We start from the raw sequence: 11,315 nt of genomic DNA, 5'->3' as shown, positions 1-11,315 counted from the left end.
AAATAGTATTACAAATTTTAGTACTGTCACGGCTGTTGAAAGAACTGGACCAAGGTGCAGTGTGGTAAGCGTACATATACCTTTTATTTAGGATGACGCCGACAAAAACAATAAACAATACAAAACAACCGTGAAGCTTAAGGGCTATGTGCCACAAACAAAGTTAACTATACACACAGAAAGAAGGAAAAGGGCTACCTAAGTACGGTTCCCAATCAGAGACAACGATAGACAGCTGTCCCTGATTGAGAACCATACCCGGCCAAAACATAGAAACATAAAATCATAGAAAACAAAACATAGAATGTCCACCCCAAATCACACCCTGACCAAACCAAATAGAGACATTAAAAGGCTCTCTAAGGTCAGGGCATGACAAACCAAGCCTTAACAAGATATTCAAATATTTAAAGGACGACAGTTTTTCCTAATTTGTCCACGTTTTTCACCAATGCTCATTAACAAATGCTAGCGGTCATGACTGAAGCCAAACAAGAGTTGTCTTGAGGTGTGTTATGTTTGCCTATCATACCCAGGCAGGTACTGTTGCATGTCCTTCCTGAGTCACAGTAGCATCACAGCCAGCACCTCAAAATGTCTGGCCGCACGCTCAGGACTGCTTTATGAGATAAATAACATGTCTCTGTCATTGTTTTTAAAGAGGCACATTGGGGAATCCATGGTAGAAATCCATGGTCAGTCAGGAGGGTGAGGAAATTTGTCCCCTAAGTCCCTCACAAACTTTTACAGATGCACAATTCAGAGCATCCTGTCGGGCTGTATCACCGGCTGGTACTGCAACTGCACCGCTAGCAATCGCAGGGCTCTCCAGAGGGTGGTGCGATCTGCCCAACGCATCCCCCACCGGGGACACACTGCCTGCCCTCCAGGACACCTACAGCACCCGATGTCACAGGAAGGCCAAAAAGATCATCAAGGACATCAACCACCCTAGCCACGGCCAGTTCACCCCACTATCATCCAGAAGGCAAGGTCAGTACAGGTGCATCAAAGCTGGGACAGAGAGACTGAAAAACAGCTTCAATCTCAATGCCAAGATACTATTAAATAGCCATCACTAGCCGGCTACCACCCGGTTACCCAACCCTGCACCTTAGAGGCTGCTGCTCTATGTAGATACAGTGATGCTCCTTTAAAAGTTGTCAAACTGCAGCACACCTTGCGGGCTGCAGCAGCCTTCTGTGGCACATTATCTAATTGTCAGCCTTTTTTTTCTGTTAATGCAAGTTAGTGCTAGTTTGACCACCAGAGGGCATCTTTGAGAAGCATTTGATAGTCTTCCATATTGGCATTACCAGAGAATTTAAAACCTTTTTTGTAATAACTAATATATGGGATTGATTTGAAGAAATTTGGTTTAATTCATTTTGTTAATATTATGGTGTTTCTATTAGGATGGAATGGGAAATATGGTGCTGTACAACGTGACGGTCGGGAGTAGGCTACAGCATAAGAGGACTGGAGGATTCTAAATTGTTTGCCATCATTGTTACAATATTTCTGTAAATCAGTGATATTTATTCCCATAGTAATTCGTTATGGATCCATTACTAAATCAACATCTGCATTTTGAAAGTGTGTTTTTCCCATTCTTTAATTAATGAAAGCATAAAGATGCTGATGAAGAAATACAAAGGAGAGCAGGCCATGTACTACAAAATAAGGGCATGCAGGAGACAGGGGTTTAATCCCTCGACGGGGAGGAAGGAGTAGGCTGTCCTTGTAAATAAGAATTTGTTCCTAACTGACTTGCCTAGTTAAATTCAATCTGGAGTGCCTGCGCTGATAAATTCAGAGCATTGTCAGTTTGTAAATTCAGACTGTTTTGCTCTCGGAAAGCACACTGGACGTTCGGACCGGGGAGTAGGGTTGATTTGAGCGTTCTGGCCTTACAACTGCAGTCAAGCACCCAAGCTACAATTGGCTAGCTTGCTAGCTACTTCCAGACACAAATGAGACTCTGACCATTTTACTCACCCTAGTAGAGCTGGTTAGGCAGTTTTCATGTTAACCAGAGCGTTGGTGACTGTAACTGTGCTGCTGGAAACAATTTATTACGCTTTAAAAAAAATAATGAATATTTACTAAAGACCCTCCACATACACATATCTCTTTCTCTCTCTCTGTCTCTCTCTCTCTTTTTTTTTCTCTCTCTCTCTCTCTCTCTCTGTCTCTCTCTCTCTCTCTCTTTTTTTCTCTCTCTCTCTCTCTCTCTCCCCCTCCTCCTCTCACAGAGAAGCTGGCAGGTGATATGGGCTTGTCCTATGGATATTACTTTGTTTCTGCCTTCTCTGGGCTGTACGCCCTCTACTGGGAGCCCATTGCACGAGGTTGAGTGACGTCAACCTTTTAAACTACCTCAATCTGCGGACACATTTCTTTAGGTTGTTGGGTTGTAATTTGAAACACCAAAATGTAATGTTTGTATGTAGGAGGAATGTATATTATGGGGTCAATGGAGGGTGGAAAAGAAGTATAGGCCTGGAAAATGACTAAGTAAGGGAAAAGGCAATCACGTGGTTGATACGGGTGGATAGCTGTCGATTAGTGAGGAATGTGGGCCGAGGTCAGGTCACATGAAGGCAGAAGGAACAGTTTTATTTCACACGTCACTTAACTTCCTGCCTACAGTAGCAACAAAACATTGAATGTTTAGACAAACGGAGGAGACTCCACCTAAAGGGGGTATAAATACTGGTGCTGGTGGAAACATGTTTTTGTCTATGCAGTTGTTGGACCCATTGAGTGAATAAACTTGGTTTGAGCTAGTTGTCCGTTTAGTTTTTCAAACAGTTTTTCAGAGCCTAACAAGGTTTCATATGACGTCACTGTATTTGAGGTGTGTTTAATTTAACATGCATGTATTCTGACCTCTAGTTCAACAGAGATGCCTGTATATATGTTTTCAGCTTGATTTCATCCCTTTCTCCTTCTCTCCTTCCCTCTCTCATTCTGACGGTATCATCTGTGGACTGACTCAGTCCACTAACACATCTCACCTGGTTCCTGCTGAGCTGGAAGCTGTCTGTTATCAGACTAGAGGTAAAGGCTTTTCATTCCATTCAGACACCATCACACACATCAGATAGCACTCTGATATTAACCAATGGATGGATAATTGTCCAGATCCTGGATGCCATGAACCAGGACTATGGGGTTCCTCTGAGCCAGCTCCAGGTGGAGAGAGGCATGGGTAGGTACACGTACACACGCACACACACACACACACACACACACACACACACACACACACACACACACACACACACACACACACACACACACACACACACACACACACACACACACACACACACACACACACATCCAGTAAACTCTAACATCAACTTTGACTCAAATACACACATTTGTAAGTCCACTCCCAAGGACACACAGGCACATTGACGTCACTCTACACAGGAAAACATGACTCTAAAAGCAGACACACTCAGAGTACATTCTGAAAGCACACAGACATAGAATACATTCTGAAAGCAGACAGATACAGAGTACATTCTGAAAGCAGACACACACAGAGTTCATTCTGAAAGCAGACAAATACACAGAGTACATTCTGAAAGCAGACACACACAGAGTACATTCTGAAAGCACAATAACGCAGAGTACATTCTGAAAGCACACAAATACACAGAGTACATTCTGAAAGCAGACAAATACACAGAGTACATTCTAACATGAACCTCTACCTACTCCTGAGGGAATGCAGTATTGGATTTTCAAGTCATATGTGTTCCTGCACTGGGTTCAGCCATGGTAGCTGTCTGGAGCCTGGCCCCTGGTGACCTCACAACCATCTGTACTTTAGAAATATCAACCCCAGATCAACCCTGAGGGTGAGAGAGCAGCATCAGACCATGAATTTAAAACCTTGTTGTTTTTCCATGAGAAAATTCATTCATTCATTTCATTTCAATCCACTTCCTCAATTGACTGATTTGACCCCAACCCTGTCATTAGTCCTGACCATGAGATGCCTTGTCAATATTTACCTCAGACTGCCATCTGGTGGTTAAATGTATACATTACAAAACAATACAGGTGCCACTAATTGCATAGTTTTCATGAGGACAGGATGATCCAATGATCAGTCAGAATGAAACTGTCTCTTTTTCTCCTGTAGAGAGAGAGTTCCGGAACACACGCTGATAGAAGGCCGTCCAGAGGGCCATGAACTGGGACACCACGGAGCCTATCAGCAATGAGAACGGTGAGTATTGACCAATAAAATCACAGCCTGTTTGTAACTGCGTTACCCATCTCCTTTGTTGTGGTCTATGCTGCACCATTATGTATAGTACACATGGTATAGTCTGACCATGATACCCGGGTCTCTCTCTATGTCCTGTATAACTGCAGTGTTGGGACCGAGGGGGAATGGAGGATCCTGGGGTATCCCTCCCACCCCTCTCTCCATGTCAACTGACCACTAGGGTCTGGATGCCATGTGGTTTATGTTTGTGTGTCTTGAGTGAGATGCTTCTCCACTGTAAAACTACTATAGTCAAACCATCAACACAGACCTTAACTGTTGTGTTGATCATTTCCATGACTTCAAGATTATGATTTTAATTAACCAATGTTATTACCATCTCTATGCTGTCATCTAACCCTGTCACCCTCGTCTCCCTCTAATCACACAGGCCACCACTAGTCACTAGGAACTAAGGTAGCATTGTAATGAATATTGAATTGAAGGGGGAACATACATAATGTAACACCCACCCCTCCACATGTCCACATAGCACCTACATGTGATGGTTGTTTGGGCATACTGTATTTTGCCTTCTCCCTGAGACTATTCCTATTCTCCAGGCTGATGCCAAGTATTGACATGGCCTCCTCTCTGGATGCAGCATTTCTGTACACATCCCCTTCCTCTTAGTCCCATGGACAAAATCCCTACTGTGAACTAATCATTGAAGAAATGCTATGTAGTGTGATTGGTGGAACTAGATAGACTGTGTGACTGAACTGTTATGGAGGACAGGAGACTAATTCTTCATGTTTGGTTTTACTTTGAATGTTTTGAAGGGATATATCAGCATTTTGGCAACTAAGCCCTGGAAGCAATGACTGGAAGTCTATAGGTGCAGCTAGCATGCTAGCTGCCATTTAGCATGCTAGCTGCCATTTAGCATGCTAGCTGCCATTTAGTATGCTAGCTGCCATTTAGCATGCTAGCTGCCATTTAGTATGCTAGCTGCCATTTAGCATGCTAGCTGCTATTTAGCATGCTAGCTGCCATTTAGTATGCTAGCTGCCAGTTAGTATGCTAGCTGCCATTTAACATGCTAGCTGCCATTCAGCATGCTAGCTGACGTTTATAAAATCAAATCCAACTTTATTTGTCACATGCGCCGAATACAACACGTGTAGACCTTACAGTGAAATTCTTACTTACAAACCCTTAAACAGTGCAGTTCAAGAAGAGTTAAGAAAATATTTACCAAATAAACAAAAGTAAAAAAAAAAAAAAAAAAAGTACACATTACAACAATATATACTAGCTATATACATTGGTACCGGTACCGAGTCAATGTGAGGGGGTACAGGATAGAGGTATTTTGTACATGTAGGTAGGGGTGAAGTGACTGTGCATAGGTAATAAAAAGTGAGTAGCAGCAGTGTACAAAAGGGAGGGGGTCAATGTAAATAGTCCAGTGGCCATTTCATTAATTGTTCAGCAGTCTTATGGCTTGGGTGTAGACACTTCTTAGGGATAGCCCCCTTTTTTTCAATGTTCTCCTAAATTACATACCCAAATCTAACTGTCTGTAGCTCAGGCCCTGAAGCAAGATTATGCATATTCTTGGTATCATTTCAAAGGAAACACTTTGAAGTTTTTGGAAATGTGAATTGAATGTAGGAGAATATAACACAATAGAAAATACAAAGACAAAACCAACCAATGTTTTTTTTAATCACAATCTTTGAAATGCAAGAGAAAGGTCACTGTTAACGCCATCACTCTGGCTGTAATTCCGATATTGTCCACACGATGGAAGCAGTGTATGAGCAACGTTTCAGATTAATAACTTGGAGAATGACTGATCCTCAACACTTTTAGTGTGAAGTCCCCAGGTATATTTGGGCAAATCGTGAAGGAGACGTTCGCATTCTTATTCCATTTTTTTTTTTAAGAATATTGTCAAATCTGTATACTTGGACTTTGATTTAGCTTTCCAAGTATTAGTAGCCATGTAATAAGTTATACACTTGCATAACAACCAGTTTTCATAACTTCATAACTCTGAATATCCTTCTAATTGATGTACAAAATGAAAAGGCATGCTGTCGTACAAGGTTAGAAGCTACATTTTACGACATATATATGGTTTCCAGATACTCCCGTAAAGCCCAGCTCATTGGCTATCTAGCTAGCTTTGTTTGAACCTGATTGGTGCTTATTTGACAAAGATACAGTTGTTCATGTGATGGCCGCCCGCATCATCGGCGCACTATGAAGGCGTAGCTGTCTGACCAAATATTTTTTATATTTTTTGTATTTCACCTTTATTTAACCAGGTAGGCTAGTTGAGAACAAGTTCTCATTTGCAACTGCGACCTGGCCAAGATAAAGCATAGCAGTGTGAACAGACAACAACACAGAGTTACACATGGAGTAAACAATAAACAAGTCAATAACATGGTAGAAAAAAAGAGAATCTATATACAATGTGTGCAAAAGGCATGAGGAGGTAGGCAATAAATCGAATAATTACAATTTAGCAGATTAACACTGGAGTGATAAATCATCAGATAATCATGTGCAAGTAGAGATACTGGTGTGCAAAAGAGCAGAAAAGTAAATAAATAAAAGCAGTATGGGGGGTGAGGTAGGTAAATTGGGTGGGCTATATACCGATGGACTATGTACAGCTGCAGCGATCGGTTAGCTGCTCGGATAGCAGATGTTTAAAGTTGTTGAGGGAGATAAAAGTCTCCAACTTAAGAGATTTTTGCAATTCGTTCCTATAGGGTATACTACACCCCTAATGAAATTGTGAAGTCTTGTTACCTTCTAGGATCTCTGAGGAATAGGTATAAACGTGATTTGACTCGTTCACACAATGTTTAGGGTGAGATTTTCACATATTCCTTTCTTTGCAAATTGAACGAGTGGAAATACAAAATCGATCGTGCGTGCTATATGGACCTTTTTAGGATATGAAAAATGATTTTATCTAACAAAACGACACTTCATGTGGTCTCTGGTACCCTTTGGATGATAAATCAGAGCATCACATTTCACCTTCAGAGGTGAATTTATCAAACCTATCGCATTGAAAAACGTTTTGTAGTTAGGAGCTCTCCTCAAACAATAGTATGGCATTTTTTCACAGTAATAGCTACGATAAATTGGACAGTGTAGTTATATTAACCAGAATTTACGATTTCAGCCGATATAAGACACTTCTATGTATCGACATTTGTTGTTACTCTAAAATCTGCCATCTTGATATTTACAACTGTAAATGATTTACAACTGTCCCGTTGACGGAACGCGATCCTTAAGTTAAGGAGCCTTTTGGTCCTCGACTTTGCGCTCCGGTACCGCTCGCAGTGCAGTATGAGAGAAAACAGTCTATGACTTGGGTGACTGGAGTCCCTGACAATTTTTAGTGCTTTCCTCTGACACTGCCTATTATATAGGTCCTGGATGGCAGGAAGCTTGGCCCCAATGTTGTCCCAGTGATGTACGCACTACCCTCTATAGCGCCTTACGTTCAGATGCCGAGCAGTTGCCATTCCAGGCGGTGATACAACCGGTCAGGATGCCCTCGATGGTGCAGCTGTAGAACTTTTGAAGGATCTGGGGACCCATGCCAAATCTATTCAGTTTCCTGAGGGGGAAAAGGTGTTGTCGTGCCCTCTTCACGACTGTCTTGGTGTGTTTGGACCATGATAGTTCGTTGGTGATAAGGACACCAAGGATCTTGAAACTCTCAACCCGCTCCATTACAGCCCTGTCGATTTTAATGGGGGCCTGTTCGGCCTGCCTTTTCCTGTAGTCCACGATCAGCTCCTTTGTCTTGCTCATGTTGAGGGCGAGGTTCTTGTCCTGGAACCACACTGCCAGGTCTCTGACTTCCTCCCTATAGGCTGCTCATCGTTGCCAGTGATCAAGCCTACCACTGATGTGTTGTCAGCAAACTTAATGATGGTGTTAGAGTCGTGTTTACATACAGTATATTGTTTGGTCATTGTGCTGCCACAGAATGAATTGTGAGCAAAGCCTCAAAGCTTTATATACCAGAGCTGCTAGAAAAGTTATATATATTTTTGAAACAATGTTGCCATTGGTGTGGTTCCTGTGGGGGAAAGATTCTATTGGGGAAAGGTTCCTGTGGGGGCTGCCATGGAAGCCATGAAGGGGAGTGAGGTGTATGTGTGTGTGTGTGTGTGTGTGTGTGTGTGTGTGTGTGTGTGTGTGTGTGTGTGTGTGTGTGTGTGTGTGTGTGTGTGTGTGTGTGTGTGTGTGTGTGCTCAAACACACATGCATGTGGGGGTCTGGGAGAGAACGTGTGTCCATCTGATGAATGGACATGTGCCTGAACTCAATTTTATACACTAATTGTAGTCTCACCCATTCATTTCTAATGACCGGTCATTTTTGACCGGGAACACCACAAGTGTACAAAAGTTAAATAAAACACCCAAAATGTAATGAAAATCATCAAAATGTATTTTGTGTCTTCAGATGCCCTGTGTGGACAAAGTCATGGAACCTCTTGACAATCAGATTAAATGAACTACATTTTTCAGAGAGAAAACTTGTAAATCAGTCCAATTCGACCGGAACACAGCAGGATGGGTAACAGCTATTTGCCCTGTAGGGGTGTGGTTTACATTTTAGTATGGTCTGGGTGGCCATCACTTCCTGTCCCAGGGAGAGACAGTGTGCTAGGGCACATGCCCAACCACTGCTATTAGTTCTCAATGACAAGGATATCTGATTTGATTGAGGACTTTTAAAGGGAAAATATTTAAATGGGATTGAAGTAGGAGATGGAATTTGTTGAGATTTGACTCAGGTCTGGATCAGTAACTTTTTGTCTTACTCTCATCATGCCTCTCTCTTTATGTCCATTCTGTAGAATTATGACTCACTGGCAGGGGCTCCCATCTCAGGGGCTCCCATCTCAGGGGCTCCCATCTTCAGGGGCTCCCATCTTCAGGGGCTCCCATCTCAGAGGCTCCCATCTTCAGGGGCTCCCATCTTCAGGGGCTCCCATCTCAGGGGCTCCCATCTTCAGGGGCTCCCATCTCAGGGGCTCCCATCTTCAGGGGCTCCCATCTTCAGGGGCTCCCATCTCAGGGGCTCCCATCTTCAGGGGCTCCCATCTCCAGGGGCTCCCATCTTCAGGGGCTCCCATCTTCAGGGGCTCCCATCTCAGGGGCTCCCATCTTCAGGGGCTCCCATCTCAGGGGCTCCCATCTTCAGGGGCTCCCATCTCAGGGGCTCCTATCTTCAGGGGCTCCCATCTCAGGGGCTCCCATCTTCAGGGGCTCCCATTCTCAGGGGCTCCCATCTCAGGGGCTCCCATCTCAGGGGCTCCCATCTTCAGGGGCTCCCATCTTCAGGGGCTCCCATCTTCAGGGATTCCCATCTCGGAGGTTCCTCTGTGGCCTGTTGGGGTAACAAGACTGTGGCCTGTTGGGGTAACAAGACTGTGGCCTGTTGGGGTAACAAGACTGTGGCCTGTTGGGGTAACAAGACTGTGGCCTGTTGGGGTAACAAGACTGTGGCCTGTTGGGGTAACAAGGCTGTGGCCTGTTGGGGTAACAAGGCTGTGGCCTGTTGGGGTAACAAGACTGTGGCCTGTTGGGGTAACAAGGCTGTGGCCTGTTGGGGTAACAAGGCTGTGGCCTGTTGGGGTAACATTAGTACAGCTAGTTGTGTTCATGGTTAGGTGTTGCTATGGGTTCCCGGTTAGGTGTTGCTATGGGTTTACAGTTAGGTGTGGCTGTGGTGTAGTTGGTTGGTATGGTTGGGCATGTGCCCTTGCACACTGTCTCTCTCTGGAACAGGAAGTGATGGTTTAGGTTGTCATTGTGTCACTCCTACAAACTGGGGAAGGACACACCGGCCTGCTACGCTCTCGAGGTGTACGTCTACAGTTATATTACACTAGTCATATTATGGCCCCTATCAAATGAAGCCTTGCAGTATGTGTATGTGCCATGCTCTGATTGGCTCCCCTCTCCTGGCGCTGACCTGCGATTGGTCTATTCCAGGGGTCGGTGTCCATAGCTGGGGCGGTGGTGCGCTGGCTGGAAGATAACCTGGGAATCATCCAGTCCTCCTCAGAGATAGGTGAGCTCTGCTCTGCAACACACCAGACATCTAGAAGGTGTATAGTATCATGGAAATGTAATCCTTAGAATGGGCCTCCCCATTCAACTCAATGGTATAATGGGTGGACTGGCAGCCATTAGCAGTGTAACATAACTCTATGATGAATATTTACTAAAGACCCTCCTCATACACATCTCTCTCTTTCTCTCCCTCTCTCGCTCTTTTTCTCTCCCTCTCTCTTTTTCTTTCCCTCTCCCTCTCCCTCCTTTTCTCTCCCTCTCTCTTTTTCTTTCCCTCTCCCTCTTTTTTCTTCTCCCCCACTTCTCTCTCTCTCTTCTCCCCCACTTCTCTCTCTCTTCTCCCCCTCTCTCTTTTCCTTTCCCTCTCCCTCTATCTCCCTCTCTTTTTCTCTCCCTCTCTCTTTTTCTTTCCCTCTCCCTCCCTCTCTCTTTTTCTTTCCCTCTCCCTCTTTTTTCTTCTCCCCCACTTCTCTCTCTCTCTTCTCCCCCACTTCTCTCTCTCTTCTCCCCCTCTCTCTTTTCCTTTCCCTCTCCCTCTATCTCCCTCTCTTTTTCTCTCCCTCTCTCTTTTTCTTTCCCTCTCCCTCCCTCTCTCTTTTTCTTTCCCTCTCCCTCCCTCTCTCTTTTTCTTTCCCTCTCCCTCCCCCTCTCTCTCTCTCTCTCTTCTCCCCCCACTTCTCTCTCTCTTCTCCCCTCACTTCACTCTCTGTTCTCCCCCCACTTCTCTCTCTCTCGTCTCCCCCCTTTCCTTCTCTCGTCTCCCCCCGTTTCCCTCTCTCCCTGCCCCCTTCAGGTGATGTGGGCTCGTTCTATGGATGTTACTCGGCCTCCCGAGTGGCTCAGCGGTCCAAGGCACTGCATCTCAGTTTGATTCCAGGCTGTATCACAACCACCGCACAATTGGCCCCATGTCGTCCGGGTTAGGGTTTGGCCAGAGTAGGCTGTCATTGTAA

At 44.5% G+C, this 11,315-nt stretch overlaps 1 long non-coding RNA gene across 2 annotated transcripts; it reads left to right on the top strand.

The window, feature by feature from the left end:
• The first annotated feature begins 2,828 nt into the window (after window positions 1-2,828).
• LOC120064103 lies at window positions 2,829-4,232 on the top strand. 2 transcript variants are annotated; one of them, XR_005478565.1, is made up of 4 exons: window positions 2,829-2,860; window positions 3,003-3,063; window positions 3,148-3,214; window positions 4,163-4,232. It is a non-coding gene; the product is annotated as an uncharacterized LOC120064103 (long non-coding RNA). The 2 variants fall into 2 exon arrangements; XR_005478564.1 differs by lacking the exon at window positions 4,163-4,232 and adding an exon at window positions 3,749-3,802.
• Window positions 4,233-11,315: the final 7,083 nt, after the last annotated feature.

Source organism: Salvelinus namaycush, chromosome 19 (genome assembly GCF_016432855.1).
Source record: "Salvelinus namaycush isolate Seneca chromosome 19, SaNama_1.0, whole genome shotgun sequence".
In the NCBI taxonomy this organism is placed as follows: Eukaryota; Metazoa; Chordata; class Actinopteri; order Salmoniformes; family Salmonidae; genus Salvelinus; species Salvelinus namaycush.
Note: the sequence above shows the minus strand (reverse complement) of the source record. Positions and strands in the feature narration are given on the sequence as shown.